This window comes from Rattus rattus, chromosome 18 (genome assembly GCF_011064425.1).
Source record: "Rattus rattus isolate New Zealand chromosome 18, Rrattus_CSIRO_v1, whole genome shotgun sequence".
Taxonomy (NCBI): Eukaryota; Metazoa; Chordata; class Mammalia; order Rodentia; family Muridae; genus Rattus; species Rattus rattus.
Genome location: NC_046171.1, coordinates 29,029,376 through 29,044,405, shown reverse-complemented (window position 1 = coordinate 29,044,405; position 15,030 = coordinate 29,029,376). Strand labels below are relative to the sequence as shown.

Genomic DNA, 15,030 nt, shown 5'->3' with positions numbered 1-15,030 from the left:
AGCAGCTATGTAAAAGCTGTGTGTGCCCACATGTGCCTAACCCCAGAGCTGGGCTTGGAGCATGAGGATTCGGAGGGCAGGCTTCTGCTCAACAGCATAGTCAAAGAGCAGTAAGCTCCAAGTTCAACCAGAGATATTACACCAAAGGAAAATGAAACAGTAAAGAGGAATACGCCCAATGTCCTGCACATACCCATGGGTATGCACACATACACATGCATACATGCATATACCACATACACACACACACACACACACACACACACACACACATATACAGAAAGACACACTCATGCCTCTCAAGTACTCAGTACCTTTATTTCTTTAGGCTTTTTAACAAGATGTTCTACAGCTAGTGAAAATGTTATGATGAGTTACAACTATTTGCTGCACTTGCCATAATTCTTCACAAACGACCAACGGGCGGATGTTTTATGATTTATTTTTTGATAACCTTCAAGTTGACCCTCACAGACACTTGCCATTGTACATCTAAAATAGACTTTCCTTTTTTAAAGACTGCTCTGTATTTCTCCATAAGCAATAGAAAAATCTGTCCTAATTCTTCTGTGAGTAGTATATTCCTATGATAGGAAATTTGACCAATGCTTTTAGAAACTTTGAATGATAACACACTGATATTGTGGTGATATGAATGGTAGGCACTAACTTGGATTAACTTGGATGTTGCCGTGGAGGGAATATATATATATATATATATATATATATATATATATATATATATATATATATATATATATAAAACTAAAGCCCTAAGTCAGCAGACCTTTAGACAGAGCAATTATACTTGGAGGTGGGGTAGGGGAGGGTGGCTAACCTATTCCATACGAGACCTATAAAAGGATTAGTTATTTCCTAGATTCCAAATAGCAACTGTACCTACAAAATTTGAGTCTGTCCTTAAGTGATTTTCCTAGCACTGAGCTGTTCAAAACACGAGCTTTGAGCTGTTTCTGTAGTCTCAGACCTGACTGAGAACTTTTGTCTGCCTTCTCCACAGATTTCATTCTTGCTTACCCAGCGTTCACAGTTATGTAAAAAGCTAATCCGTGGGAAGCAAATAAAGAAATATGTACGCTGGAAAGATGGCTCGACTGTTTAGAGCACTTGCTGCTCCTCCAGAGGACCAGAGTTTGGCTTCTAGCACTGACATTGGCACCCCACAACTTCCTGTGACTCTAACACAAGGAGAAGATCTGGCATCCTCTTCTGTCTTCCCCAAGCAAAACACACACACACACACACACACACACACACACACACACACACACACACACACTATATATATATATATTATGTATTATGTTATATGCAATTTTTATTTTGTATATGGGTTGAAGATTTATTGTGCAAATGTCTGAAATCTAATCTACCCTAAGTTCAATGTTTTGTGAGCATTAACATGATATTACGATGGAAGATTGCACACCATGAAACTATCATGAACAAAATTAACAATATATAAAGTTATATCTCTATATTGTAAATAGAATATAAGCTATGCTCATATTTAGAATTAATCCATCCCCTTATATTGTAAGTATTCCAAAATCAGGAAAAATAAATATAAAAAATGTCTGAGATACTTTTAATCCCAGATACGAGATAGTCTGCATATATAAAAGATATGAGCCTTTACATGTATGTGGGTGGGGTCTAAGGGGTGGATCTAATGATAGGGGAAAAATTAGACAGCACTTTAAAGTGTGGGGAAAGTCTCTGTCGATTCAGGGCGTCACGGTGTACCAAGGAACGCACACGGTATAGGAGTTGAGAATAGCTCCGATCGTCAGCAAGACATGGGACTATCATGTTGTCCTGTGATACTGTGTCCTAAAACCTTAATCTTGCTACCAAGCATCTGATTGGCATGTTGGAAGTGTGAGCTAGTCAATACCATTACTTTGACAAGTTACATTTACAATAGACAACTAATAAAGACTTTCAAGTTTGAGAATCATAATACTAGGTGAATGATATTAGTTCCAACATGTAATCAGCAAGAGTTTTTCTCCTTTTTGGTTACTATTCAATATCCTCCCTTCTCTCTCCGTCTACAGATTGTTATGGGACTAGCCTGGCCTCTCAATTTTCAGAAGTGAGCAAATAACTAGAGTGGCTGAAAGGCGTCTGTGTGGAGAGTTCCTTTGTAAGTACTTGGAAAGTGAAGACAGTCCAAGGAGAAAGTCCCTGGACAATGGGCTACCTCAAGAGACTGAAGTGGAGAGCCTTTCGGTGGCGAAGTTTTCTCTCACTGCTCTGTTGCATGAGTTAATACATTTCCTTTTAGCTCATCAGTTTTGAAATTATTTGCAAACAAAAAGATCTGGAAGAAGCAATGCGTGGATGCTTATGATAACTTAAATATTGTATTTTCTGAGTAATATAAGGTTTAACACTAAAGACCAGCATGGGCTTCTTTACCTGAGAGTCTGTAGTATTTAGTTGTTGTGTCTGCAGAGACATTACAGTTGACCCTTCCCATTGGGTCTACTGCAGCTGTTCTGTGCTTTCTTGGCAGCTAAATGCTCCTTCCACATCCAGATGTGAGCCTGACGCATCACATCTATAATGAAAGATCTTCTTATGTAATTGTGTATCTGGTGACTCTCTTCCTTGGGTAGTCTAAGACTCTGTGGAGTCAAGGACTGGTAAGTCTTATCACCCTATCCCCTCAGGCTGACACATGAGAAGTTCCCAGTGTACTGCTGGTAAATGAATGAGATTATGAGGCTAACACTGCAACCTAAGTTCATAAAAGGAAAGCACCCTTTCTAAGACCTATGTGAGAAAATCCGGGTATCTTTGCATCTGAAATACAACACTTGCTTTTACTGCCAGTGATTCTGTTTCATCGCTATTCTTAGCGTAATCTCATACAAATCAGCTTAGATTGTCTTCTACAAATTTAATTGAAAGTTAAGAGCTAACATGTGTAAGCCGCGTTTAAGCAAATTACAAAGTGCTTTTCATACACACCAGCTCCCATAATCCTTACAAAAATCCCCAGTCTGAGGAGCCAAAGCTTTATGAGCTTTATGGAGTTGGGACACCAACTCTCTCCTAGACCGCAAATGTAGTGCCAAAGTCTTAAAGAAAAGGAGCACATTCACATTTTAAAATTCCTGTCCTTTGTTCCTTAAGCAAGGTATTATTCATTTTAATACTTAGAACCCCATATATCTATATATAAATATATAGATACACAATATATATACATTGTATATATACACACACACAATGTATATATATACATTGTGTGTATATATACACAATGTATATATATATATACACACTGTATATATATCTATATATATACATATATAGATATATATACAATTTTGTAAGTCAGATATAAAACAATCTGAAAAGTGGGGACATATTGACATTTAGTTGATTTAGAACCATTCTATCTTGAGTCTGATGCATAAAGCAAAAGTTTACTCAAGTATGAGGGGTATCGGGAGTTTATTTGCACATGGGTTCAGGTCTGTGTAGTTTTATCTCTATAAAAGGAAAAAAAATACATTTACTTATCAAGCTCAGTCAGAATTTCCAGTCATGTCTGGTCCCAAGAAAAAGGAAGTTTGATTTTCGTGGGGTTTTGTCTTTATTTTTTTGCTTTTCTATAAGCAAGAATATTTTAGCGTCAACATTGTGAAAAGTAGTGCTTAAGAGGGTTACCTCGGCGTAACAAGCTGTTGCTTTCTTGGAGATGCAGGATTGAAAAACTCCTTATGCGGATGAGGCCTGTTTTCCTCATTTTGTAATTGTCATAATCCACCAGAAATGATATCCAGTGCCACGTGACTCTACGGCTGTCTCGCACATGGATAGAATAATATATCTCTGTTTCCTCCAAGCCAACCCCCAATCCTCTACTTCTGTTTCTCTACTCATCCAAAGTCCCTCTAACGTCACTTGGAAATGTATATGAGCACTCATGGACAGAGAGGGAACAGGGCATTCTCGGGTTCTGCCAGTATCGTGTGCTGCTTGATGTCGTAAACAGTAAATCCTTTATTCTGGAAGCCTGTTCATTTTCACACCATTCTCTCACTCCCTTGCAGTTGTCCAGATTTTTAAATTCAGCCTCTCACATTAATCCCACAACTGCTGGTCCGGACAGGTGCAGGGATCAGAGCAGCTCCGTTAAGCGAAACATCTAGCTTACGAGTGATAAGGGGCTCTTTTTACTCCCTCAAGTCATAGGGGAAATGTGAGGTCTTCGAATGCTAAAACCACACAATTAAGCTTTAATATTCACTTAAATATATACATCTAACATACCCCCTTAACAGATACACACACGCACAATACACACACACACACGCACACACACACACACACACACACACACACACACTGCAGACAGACACACAGCCTTGTTGGACGTTAATGTAGCACTAGTTTCTTTATAAAACAAGACTTCTTATGAATAAAAGCCATCGGGACACGAGGCTCTGCCTCTGTGGCAACCCCTTCCTCTCTGAGCCTGAGCAGGTACGTACTGGCACTCCTGCTCTCGTAAAAGCCTAAAGATAACTCTTTGCAGGGGGAATATCGCTAGGCTCAATGACACTCCAGGCTTTTATAGTTTTATGAGTTCAAAATAAATTATATGTGATTCAAGAATAGAAAGATGAGGTTGAGCCTGCCTGACAGGAGCCTTCCAGTTCAGATTCTACTTCTGCTAGGAGCTGAGCATGAGAAAACACTGACATTTATCAGTCCTCCCAGTTCTGAGCATAAGAGAACTTTCCAACTTCACTGCTGTAATGACTGAGTTGTTCTCCAGTTCTCCATAGGAAAATATAAATATCACAGTGATTCCTGCTTGACCATAAATTTGAGGAACTCAGCAGAAAACACACTCTCCGATAGCAACATTACTTGCGTTCAGAAGTCAAAAACAACTCGCACATTGACTGCCACAATTTTGCACCAGAGTTCTCATGACTGTCACCACTTACCGTAGAGTATTCTTCCCAAGAAGCCTGGTCAGTCATGTTTGATGAGGCTCAGTCTTCAAACAGGGCAAAACCCAAAACTCTGGCTGGTGTTGATGTATAGGCAATCAAACAGGAAGAAGTTAGTATTTTCAGGGCTGACCTTCCAGAACTGGTATATAAGGTGAGACCCAATGCAAAATAAATATGTACTCCTTTAAGGATATTGAGAATTACAAAATCACGACATTGGATCTTGGGAAGTGATGCGAGAAGTAAGAGTGCTTGCTGGGCAGGTACACCGGTTTGAATTTTCATCTCTAGCTAGCACCCATATAGAAAGTTGGTCATGAGAAATTCTTGCCTATAACCTCAGCACTGTGGGACGGAGACATAATAATCACTGGAGCTTGCTGGACCCAGTTTTGCTCCAGGTTCAAGAAACTGTCTCGAAGGATTAAGGCAAAAGGAGAGAACGGGACACCCTGCACCCTCCGTGTGTACATGGGCTCAGGCACCTGTACATATAAGCTCATGTAAGTACCCCCAACAAACACACAAGTTGAACATTCGGCTATGCATGAAACTGTTCTAAACAAGTCCCTGTGTGACTGCTCAAGTCTTATGTCCGCAAGGCCAGCACTACGCTGACACTTACGTCACAGTATATCCAGTAGATTTTAAGTGCATTGAGGCAATGAGTAAGACTTATTTATTCATCCCGGAAACCTTGGTATTGCACAGCTTCTATACTACCTGCCTTCTCTTTAAATTAACTAAATATTTGCAAGAAACTTCTAATTTCATTTGTTAGGTGGATGGTAATGTGTTATGAAAGACCTTGTCATAGTCTAAGTCAGAGTTCTGAACATGCATGGTCTCTATCCGTCAACACTAGCAGATAGAAAAACTTGACAGAAATATAAACTCACTACATCCACTCAGACACACAGAATCAGAGATTGGGGATCTTACCACACTAAACCAGGAAATAATAGAGAACTGGAGGGAACAGGGCCAAAACACTGACAGGCATGGCTAGCCAGAGGTAGTGGCTTACCATTTGTAGGGGAATACAAGTCTGGGATAATTCTCAAGTTTGAGGGCTGTTATTTCGGCTACAGTGTAGGACTTCTTATTTAAAGAAGGCAAGGAGGGTCAATTCCCAGCAAGCAAGAGGAATTGCATTTAGGAATAAATACATAAATAAAATGTCCTCTTATCCACACCATGTTTCTACATTCTGATGCTTGGAATCATTTAATCACAAATGGTTAAGATATTATATAATAATTATAATAATAATAATTATTATTATCATTATCTAAGAATATAATGTGTTGTTTTGTCTGAAATAAGATAAAGTGAGATACATACTTTCCAACCTTTATTACTTTCCTTTTTTGTAATTTAAAAAATATTTCTTTTAAATATCCTTTTTTAATTTTTTTTATTAGATATATTTCTTTACTTACATTTCAAATGGTACTCCCATTCCCGGTCTCCTGTCCATAAGTCCCCAACCCCACCCCCTCACCCATACAGGTGTTTCCCCCATCCACCTCCCTTACCTCCCCTCCCCGCAACATTCCCCTGCACTGGGCGTCCACCTTGGCAGGACCAGGGGATTCCCCTTCCACTGGTGCCCCAACAAGGCTATTCTCTGCTAAATATGCAGTTGAAGCCCTGGGTCAGTCCATGTATAGTCTTTCAGTAGTGGTTTAGTCCCTGGAAGCTCTGGTTGGTTGGCATTGTTCTTATGGGGTCGCAAGCTCCTTCAGCTCTTTCAATCCTTCCTCTAATTCCCCTAAATGGGGACCTGTTCTCAGTTCAGTGATTTGCTGCTAGCATTGACCTCTGTATTGGATATGTTCTGGATGTGTCTCTCAGGAGAGATCTATATCCGGTCCCTTTCAGTCTGCAATTTTTAGATTCATCAATCATATCTAGTTTTGGTGGCTGTGTGTGTGTGTGTGTGTGTGTGTGTGTGTGTGTGTGTGTGTGTGTGTGTGTGTATGGGCCACATGTGGGGCAGGCTCTGAATGGCCGTTCCTTGAGTCATTTCTCTAAACTTTGCTTCTATATCTCCTCCTATGGATATATTTTCCCCTCTCAAGAAGGAGTGGGAGCATCGGAATTTTGGTCATCCTTATTCTTGAGCTTCCTGTGGTCTGTGGATTGCATCTTGGGTAATTCGAGCTTTTGGGCTAATAACCACTTATCAATGAGTGCATACCATGTGTGTTTTTCTATGATTGGGTTACCTCACTCAGGATGATATTTTCTAGTTCTATCCATTTCTCTATGAATTTCATAAAATCATTGTTTTTGATAGCTGAGTAGTATTCCATTGTGTAGATGTACCATATTTTCTGTATCTATTCCTCTGTTGAAGGACATCTGGGTTCTTTCCAGCTTCTGGCTATTATAAATAAGGCGTCTATGAACATAGTGGAGCATGTGTCTTTGTTATATGTTGGGGCATCTTTTGGGTATATGCCCAAGAGAGGTATAGCTGGGTCCTCAGGTAGTAGAATGTCCAATTTTCTGAGGAATCTCCAGACTGATTTCCCAAATGGTTGTAACAGCTTGCAATCCCACCAACAATGGAGGGGTGTTCCTCTTTTTCCACGTCCTTGCCAGCATCTGCTGTCACCTGAGTTTTTGATCTTAGCCATTCTGACTGGTGTGAGGTGGAATCTCAGGGTTGTTTTGATTTGCATTTCCTTGATGACTAAGGATGTTGAACATTTCTTTAGGTGTTTCCTGGCCATTCAATATTCCTCAGTTGAGAATGTTTTGTTTAGCTCTGTACCCCATTTTTAATGGGGTTATTGGTTCACAGAAGCCTAACTTTTTGAGTTTTATGTATATTTTGGATATTAGCCCTCTATCAGTTGTAGGATTAGTAAAGATCTTTGCCCAATCTGTTGGTTGCTGGTTTGTCCTAATAACAGTGCCCTTTGCCTTACAGAAGCTTTGCAGGTTTATGAGGTCCCATTTGTCAATTCTTGATCTTAGAGCATAAGCCATTGGTGTTTTGTTCAGGAAATTTTCCCCAGTGCCCATGTGTTCGAGACTCTGCCCCACTCTTTCTTCCATTAGTTTGAGTGTATATGGTTTGATGTGGAGGTCCTTGATCCACTTGGACTTAAGCTTTGTACAGGGTGATAAGCATGGATCGATCTGCATTCTTCTACATGTTGACCTCCAGTTGAACCAGCACCATTTGCTGAAAATGCTATCTTTTTTCCATTGGATGGATTTGGCTCCTTTGTCAAAGATCAAGTGACCATAGGTGTGTGGGTTCATTTCTGGGTCTTCAATTCTGTTCCACTGATCTATCTGCCTGTCTCTGGACAAATACCATACAGTTTTTATGACTAATGCTCTGTAATACTGCTTGAAGTCAGGGATGGTAATTCCCGCAGAAGTTCTTTTATTGTTGAGTATGGTTTTCCACTATCTGGGTTTTTTTTTTTGTTATTCCAAATGAATTTGCAAATTGCTTTTGAATTTTGATGGAGAGTGCATTGAATCTGTAGATTAATTTTTGCAAAATGGCCATTTTTACTATATTAATCCTGCCAATCCATGAGCCTGGGAGATCTTTCCATCTTCTGAGATCTTCCTCAATTTCTTTCTTCAGAGACTTGAAGTTCTTGTCATACAGATCTTTCACTTGCCTGGTTAAAGTCACACCAAGATATTTTATATTATTTAGGACTATTGTGAAGGGTGTCATTTCCTTAATTTCTTTCTCATTCTGTTTATTCTTTGAGTAGAGGAAGGCTACTGATTTGTTTGAGTTAATTTTATACCCTGACACTTGGCTGAAGTTGTTTATCAGGCTTAGTAGTTCTCTGGTGGAACTTTTGGAGTCATTTAAGTACACTATCATATCATCTGCAAATAGTGATAATTTGATTTCTTCCCTTTCAATTTGTATCCCTTTGACCTCCTTTTGTTGTTTCATTGCTCTGGCTAGGACTTTATGTACTATATTAAATAAGTAGGGAGAGAGTGGGTAGCCTTGTCTAGTCCCTGATTTTAGTTCACATTTCTCTCCATTTAGTTTGATGATAGCTACTGGTTTGATGTATATTGCTTTTACTATGTTTAGATATGGGCCTTGAATTCCTGATTTTTCCAGTACTTTTATCACGAAGAGGTGTTGAATTTTGTCAAATGCTTTCTCAGCATCTAATGATATGATCATGTTGTTCTTATCTTTGAGTTTGTTTATATAGTGGATTACATTTATGGGTTTTCATACATTAAACCATCCCTGCATCCCTGGGATGAAGCCTACTTGATCATGATGGATTATCATTTTGATGTGTTTTTGGGTTCAGGTTCCAAGAATTTTATTGAGTATTTTTGTGTCAATATTCATAAGGGAAATTGGTCTGAAGTTCTCTTTCTTTGTTGGGTCTTGTTTTGGTATAAGAGTAATTGTGGCTTCATAGAAGGAATTTGGTAGTGCTCTGTCTGTTTCTATTTTATGGAATAGTTTGGACAGTATTGGTATGAGGTCTTCTCTGAAGGTCTGATAGAATTCTGCACTGAACCCATCTGGTCCTGAACTCTTTTTGGTTGGGAGACTTTTAATGACTTGCTTCTATTTCCTTAGGAGTTATGGGGTTGTTTAACTGGTTTATCAGTTCCTGATTTAACTTTGGTACCTGGTATCTGTCTAGAGAATTGTCCATTTCATCCAGATTTTCCAGTATTGTTGAATATAGGCTTTTGTAGTAGGATCTGATGATTTTTTTTCATGTCCTCAGATTCTGTTGTTATGTCTCCCTTTTCATTTCTGATATTGTTAATTTGGATACACTCTCTGTGCCCTCTGGTTAGTCTGGCTAAGGGTTTATCTATCTTGTTGATTTTCTCAAAGAACCAGCTCCTGGTTTTGTTGATTCTTTGTATAGTCCTTTTCATTTTTACTTGGTTGATTTCAGCCCTGAATTTGATTATTTCCTGCCTTCTACTCCTCTTGGGTTTATTTATTTCTTTTTGTTCTAGAGCTTTTAGGTGTGCTGTCAAGCTGGTGATATATGCTCTCTCCTGTTTCTTTCTGCAGACACTCAGAGCTATGAGTTTTCCTCTTAGCACAGCTTTCATTGTGTCCCATAAGTTTGGGTATGTTGTACCTTCATTTTCATTAAATTCTAAGAAATTTTTAATTTCTTTCTTTATTTCTTCCTTGACCAAGTTGTCATTGAGTAGAGCATTCTTCAACTTCCATGTATATGTGAGTTTTCTCTCATTATTGTTGTTATTAAAGACTAGTCTTAGTCTGTGGTGATCTGATAGGATGCATGAGATTATTTCTATCTTCCTGTATCTGATGAGGCCTGTTTTGTGACTGATCATATGGTCAATTTTGGAGAAGGTATCATGAGGTGGTGAGAAGAAAGTATATTCTTTTGTTTTAGGATGGAATGCTCTCTATATATATATCTGTTAAATCCATTTGGTTCATAACTTTTGTTAGTTTCTCTATGTCTCTGTTTAATTTCTGTTTCCCTGATCTGTCCATTGATGAGAGTGGGGTGTTGAAATCTCCTACTATTACTGAGTGAGGTGCAATGTTTGCTTTGAGCTTTAGTAAGGCTTCTTTTATGTATGTAGGTGCCCTTGCATTTGGAGCACGGATATTTAGGATTGAGACTTCATCTTGGTGGATTTTTCCTTTGATGAATATGAAGTGTCCTTCCTTATCTTTTTTAATGCCTTTTGGTTGAAAGTCAATTTTATTCATATTAGAATGGTGACTCAAGCTTGTTGCTTCAGGCCATTTGCTTGGAAAGTTGTTTTCCAGCCATTTCCTCTGAGGTTGTGTCTGTCTTTGTCTCTGAGGCGTGTTTCCTGAATACAGCAAAATGCTGGGTCCTCTTTATGTATCCAGTTTGTTAGTCTATGTCTTTTTATTAGGGAATTGAGTTCATTGATGTTGAGAGATATTAAAGAATAGTGATTGTTGCTTCCTATTATTTTTGTTGTTAGGGGTGGAATTATGTTTGTGTGCTTCTCTTTTGGTTTCTTTACAAGAAGATTATATTTCTGCTTTCTGTATGGCATAGTTTCTCTCCTTGTGTTGGAGTTTTCCATCCATTATCCTTTGTAGGGCTGGATTTGTAGAAAGATATTGTGTAAATTTGGTTTTGTCATGGAATATCTTGGTTTCTCCATTTATGTTAATTGAGAGTTTTGCTGGATACAAGTTTTTGCCAGCTTGGGCTGGCATTTGTCTTCTCTTAATATCTGTATGACATCTGTCCGGGATCTTCTGGCTTTCATAGTCTCTGGTGAGATGTCTGGTTTAATTCTTATAGGTCTGCCTTTATATGTCACTTGACCTTTTTCCCTTACTGTTGTTAATATTCTTTCTTTGTTTTGTACATTTGGTGTTTTAACTATATATGACAGGAGGAATTTCTTTTCTGGTCCAAACTCTTGGGAGTTCTGTAGGCTTCTTGTTTGTTTATGGGCATCTCTTTCTTTAGGTTAGGAAAGTTTTCTTCTATAATTCGTTGAATATATTTACTGGCCATTTAATTTGGGAGTCTTCACTCTCTTCTATACCTATTATCCATAGGTTTGATCTTCTCATTGTGTCCTGGATTTCCTGGATGTTTTGGGCTAGGAGTTTTTTGTGTTTTACATTATCTTTGACAATTGTGTGGATATTTTCTATGGTATCTTCTGCCCCTGAGATTCTTTCCTCTATCTCTTGTATTCTGTTGGTGATGCTTGTATCTATGACTTCTTGTCTCTTCCTTAGGCTTTCTATATCCAGCGTTGTCTCCCTTTGTGCTTTCTTTATTGTTTCTATTTCCATTTTTAAATCCTGAATGGTTTTGTTTAATTCCTTCACCTGTTTGGTTGTGTTTTCATGTAGTTCTTTCAGGGATTTTTGTGTTTCCTCTTTAAGGGCTTCCACTTGTTTACTTGTGTTTTCCTGCATTTCTTTAATGAAGTTCTTTATGTCCTTCTTAAAGTCCTCCATCATTATCATAAAATGTGATTTTAAATCTAAATCTTGATTTTCCTGTATGTTTGGATATCCAGTATTTTCTTTGGGAGGGGGGAGAACTGAGCTCTGATGAGGCCAAGTAGTCTTGGTTTCTGTTGCTTTAGTTCCTGTGCTTGCCTCTGGGTTTCATTGGGTTGTCTCTGGTGTTTGCTTGTCTTGCTGTTTCTGAGAGTAACTTGACCCCCCTGTAGGCCTCTGTGTCAGCACTCCTGTAGAACTGTTTTCCTGTTTTCTTTCAGCCTTTTCTGAGAATAGGTGCTCTGATTTCAGGTGTGTAGGTGCTCCTGGAGATTGTCTTTCAGCTCTAGGTGCAAGCAGGAATCAGAAGGGTCCTGCCCCTGATTGTTCCTTTGTCCTTGCACCCAGAGGGCACAGTTAGCACTAGGTAATTCCCTCTTGGGTCTGGACTGTGGGCAGAGGGATGTCTCCTCTGACTTCTCAGGATATCTGCACTTCTGAGGGTCCAGCTCTCTCCCCCATGGGATTTGGGTGCAGGGAGGTGTTTGGCCGGTTCGGTTCGGTCCTGGGTGCAGACCAGAACCACAAGTACTTTGTTCCTTTATTTCTGTGTCCAGAGGCACTGTGCAGTTTCCCCTTGGACCAGCGATGTGGGTAGAGTTGTGCAGAAGTGGCAGTCTGTCCTGCGGTCTCAGGATGTCTGCACTTCTGGGTGTTCAGCTCTCCCATTTATTACTTTCAAATAGCCTAATCTGCCCACTACAGAGGGAATTTTTAAAAATCCCTAGTACTCTGCAGGTGCTGCAGGTGTGGCTGCTGTGTCACCTGTGCATTAATAGATTGTAAGGAGGAGAAAGGCTATGTCTATGCTCAGTGTTCTGACCTGAATACATCTGAATGATCAGTAGCCTAATAGTTCCTGGGAAAAGCAAGCCTGAGACAACTACTAGTCTGGTACCAGGTAGACCTGGACAGGTGCCAGGATGGAGAGCAAATCAGAGACTAGAAGACCCCTGCCTGAGACTGCACCCACCCCCACCCCACCCAGGCTGGAGTGAGTAAGACAGACACCACACTCCTTGCCCTTGTATGGGGCCACTCGGGTGGGACCAGGATAGGAGTAAGCCTGAGATAACCACCAGTCCAGCTTTGTGAAGGCCTAGAGGGCCAGACCATTCCTGAGATGACCCCTACCTGGCAACATAATGCACGAGTGGGCATAGCACTTCAGAGACCACTCCTGAGATGACCTCAGATACTCAGAGTCCACAGGCACTTCTGAGAGGATTCAGTAAATGGTGGAGATACAAAAAAGAAACAGAAGGATGTGGACCCAACAAAAAGAGGCAGAACTGATCGCTCTAGGGTAGAGAGGAACAGCTATGCTGGTTTCCTGGCATGTGTTGCTACCAAGGAGCCACATCTGGCTGGGTCTGTGGCCCTGCAGCAGCAGGGGGTCTGTTACTACCAAAGGCTAGGCAGATGTCCATAATTCTGTGCTGCTGTCTCGGCATAAGCTGGTGTCTGAAGGCTGTGCAGAACTGGCCCCACCCCTCACCAAGGCATTGTGGGAGAGCTAGTCCTAGGGGCAGGAAAGCAAGAAATTGTTGAGGGTCTGCATAAAGCAGGGGCTATTGATACAAGCCTGGGAAAGCTGGCCCTGCCACTCATCTCCCAGGCAGTGGAGTGGACAAGGTCCTTCTTCCCCCCTGGACGCTCACCATTTGCAACAGGTGTAAGACATGGCACTGGGGTTATGAGAGCAGAAAAGCTATCCCTGCCCCTTGCCACCCGTGGCACTTGGGAGAGTGGGCTCTGCACTTTACCTGGGCAGCACAGTAGAACTGACCTTGGTGGCAGGGGCACAGGTAAGGCAGCCCTAAGAACATGAGTGTGGGAGAGCAGGTCCCACCACTTTCCTGCCCATGTAGTGACTTGGGTGAGGGAGAGGTCCACCCCCTTGCCCTTTGCCACCCACAGCAGGCAAGAGAGCTAGCCCTGAGGACATTAGAACAGGAGAGCTGTCCCTGCCCTTCACCTGATGCAGCAGTTAAAAGAACAAGTGGATCGTGCATGTCACCTAGGCAGCATGGTAGAGCTTGTCCTGGGTTTGGGGCTTAGAGGTGAGCCAGCCCCAGGAGAATGAGCATGGGAAATCCAGCGATGCCTCCTGTGTGATGTGCAGTAGCACGGCATGGAGGAGGGAGAGGTGCCTTCCACTTTTCCCTCACTCCTTGCCATCTATGGCAGGTGGGAGAATTGGCTCCCAGATGATGAGAGTGGGGGAACTGTCATGCGTCTCACTTGCTGCACCTCACTTGGGCAGCAGCATAGAGCTGGCACTGGCTGTGAAGGTTGCTGGCGAGCTGACCCCTAGGATGGGAGAGTGGGAAAGCCTACTTTTTGACCAGCTCAGATAGTTCTAGGACCCAGATCCATGGCTTTCAATTGGCCCACCTTGACATCTACCCTACCAACGAACTGCTGGAGTGCGTGAAGGGGCTGGTCCTACAGATACAGAAGTACAGGAGCTCCATGACACAGGGCAACAAACAGGATCTATGAGAAGAGGCCCGGTGATGTTCTAGTACTGACAGAGGCCAGAGGCCGGGCACCAGACTGAGATATTGCAATGAACCTTTGCAAGCAGAGGAGTGTGAGCCAAGGGGTATGCACTGCACGACACACTGCGGCACACTGCAGCTTGCACAGTAAGATTGGATTTTCTCCCTTGGGCTTTGTGGGAGGTTGCAAAGGTGGAGAGCAGGTATGAGGGGGAGGCAGAGATAAGTGGAATTAGGGTGAATGATGTGAAATCCACAAAGAACTGATAAAAAATTAAAAACAGAACCAGAGTACTTGATAGTTGGAAAGATTAGTTGGACTGAACAGGGTATCAGAGCGATGGAAAGGAGGAGAGAGCATAGTGTTCATATTATATTAATATATATATGTTACATAATGTCCATGTACAAATAAAATGATAAAACTAACTATCAAATTAATATAAAATATTTTGCAGAGTATATGTCAAGTAGAGCTTTTTATGTAGACCTTTTT

The 15,030-nt window shown here is 41.0% G+C and overlaps 1 non-coding gene across 1 annotated transcript; it reads left to right on the top strand.

The window, feature by feature from the left end:
- The first annotated feature begins 12,756 nt into the window (after positions 1–12,756).
- On the top strand, positions 12,757–12,887 carry LOC116887724. Its single transcript, XR_004386238.1, has one exon. It is a non-coding gene; the product is annotated as a small nucleolar RNA SNORA17 (small nucleolar RNA).
- Positions 12,888–15,030: the final 2,143 nt, after the last annotated feature.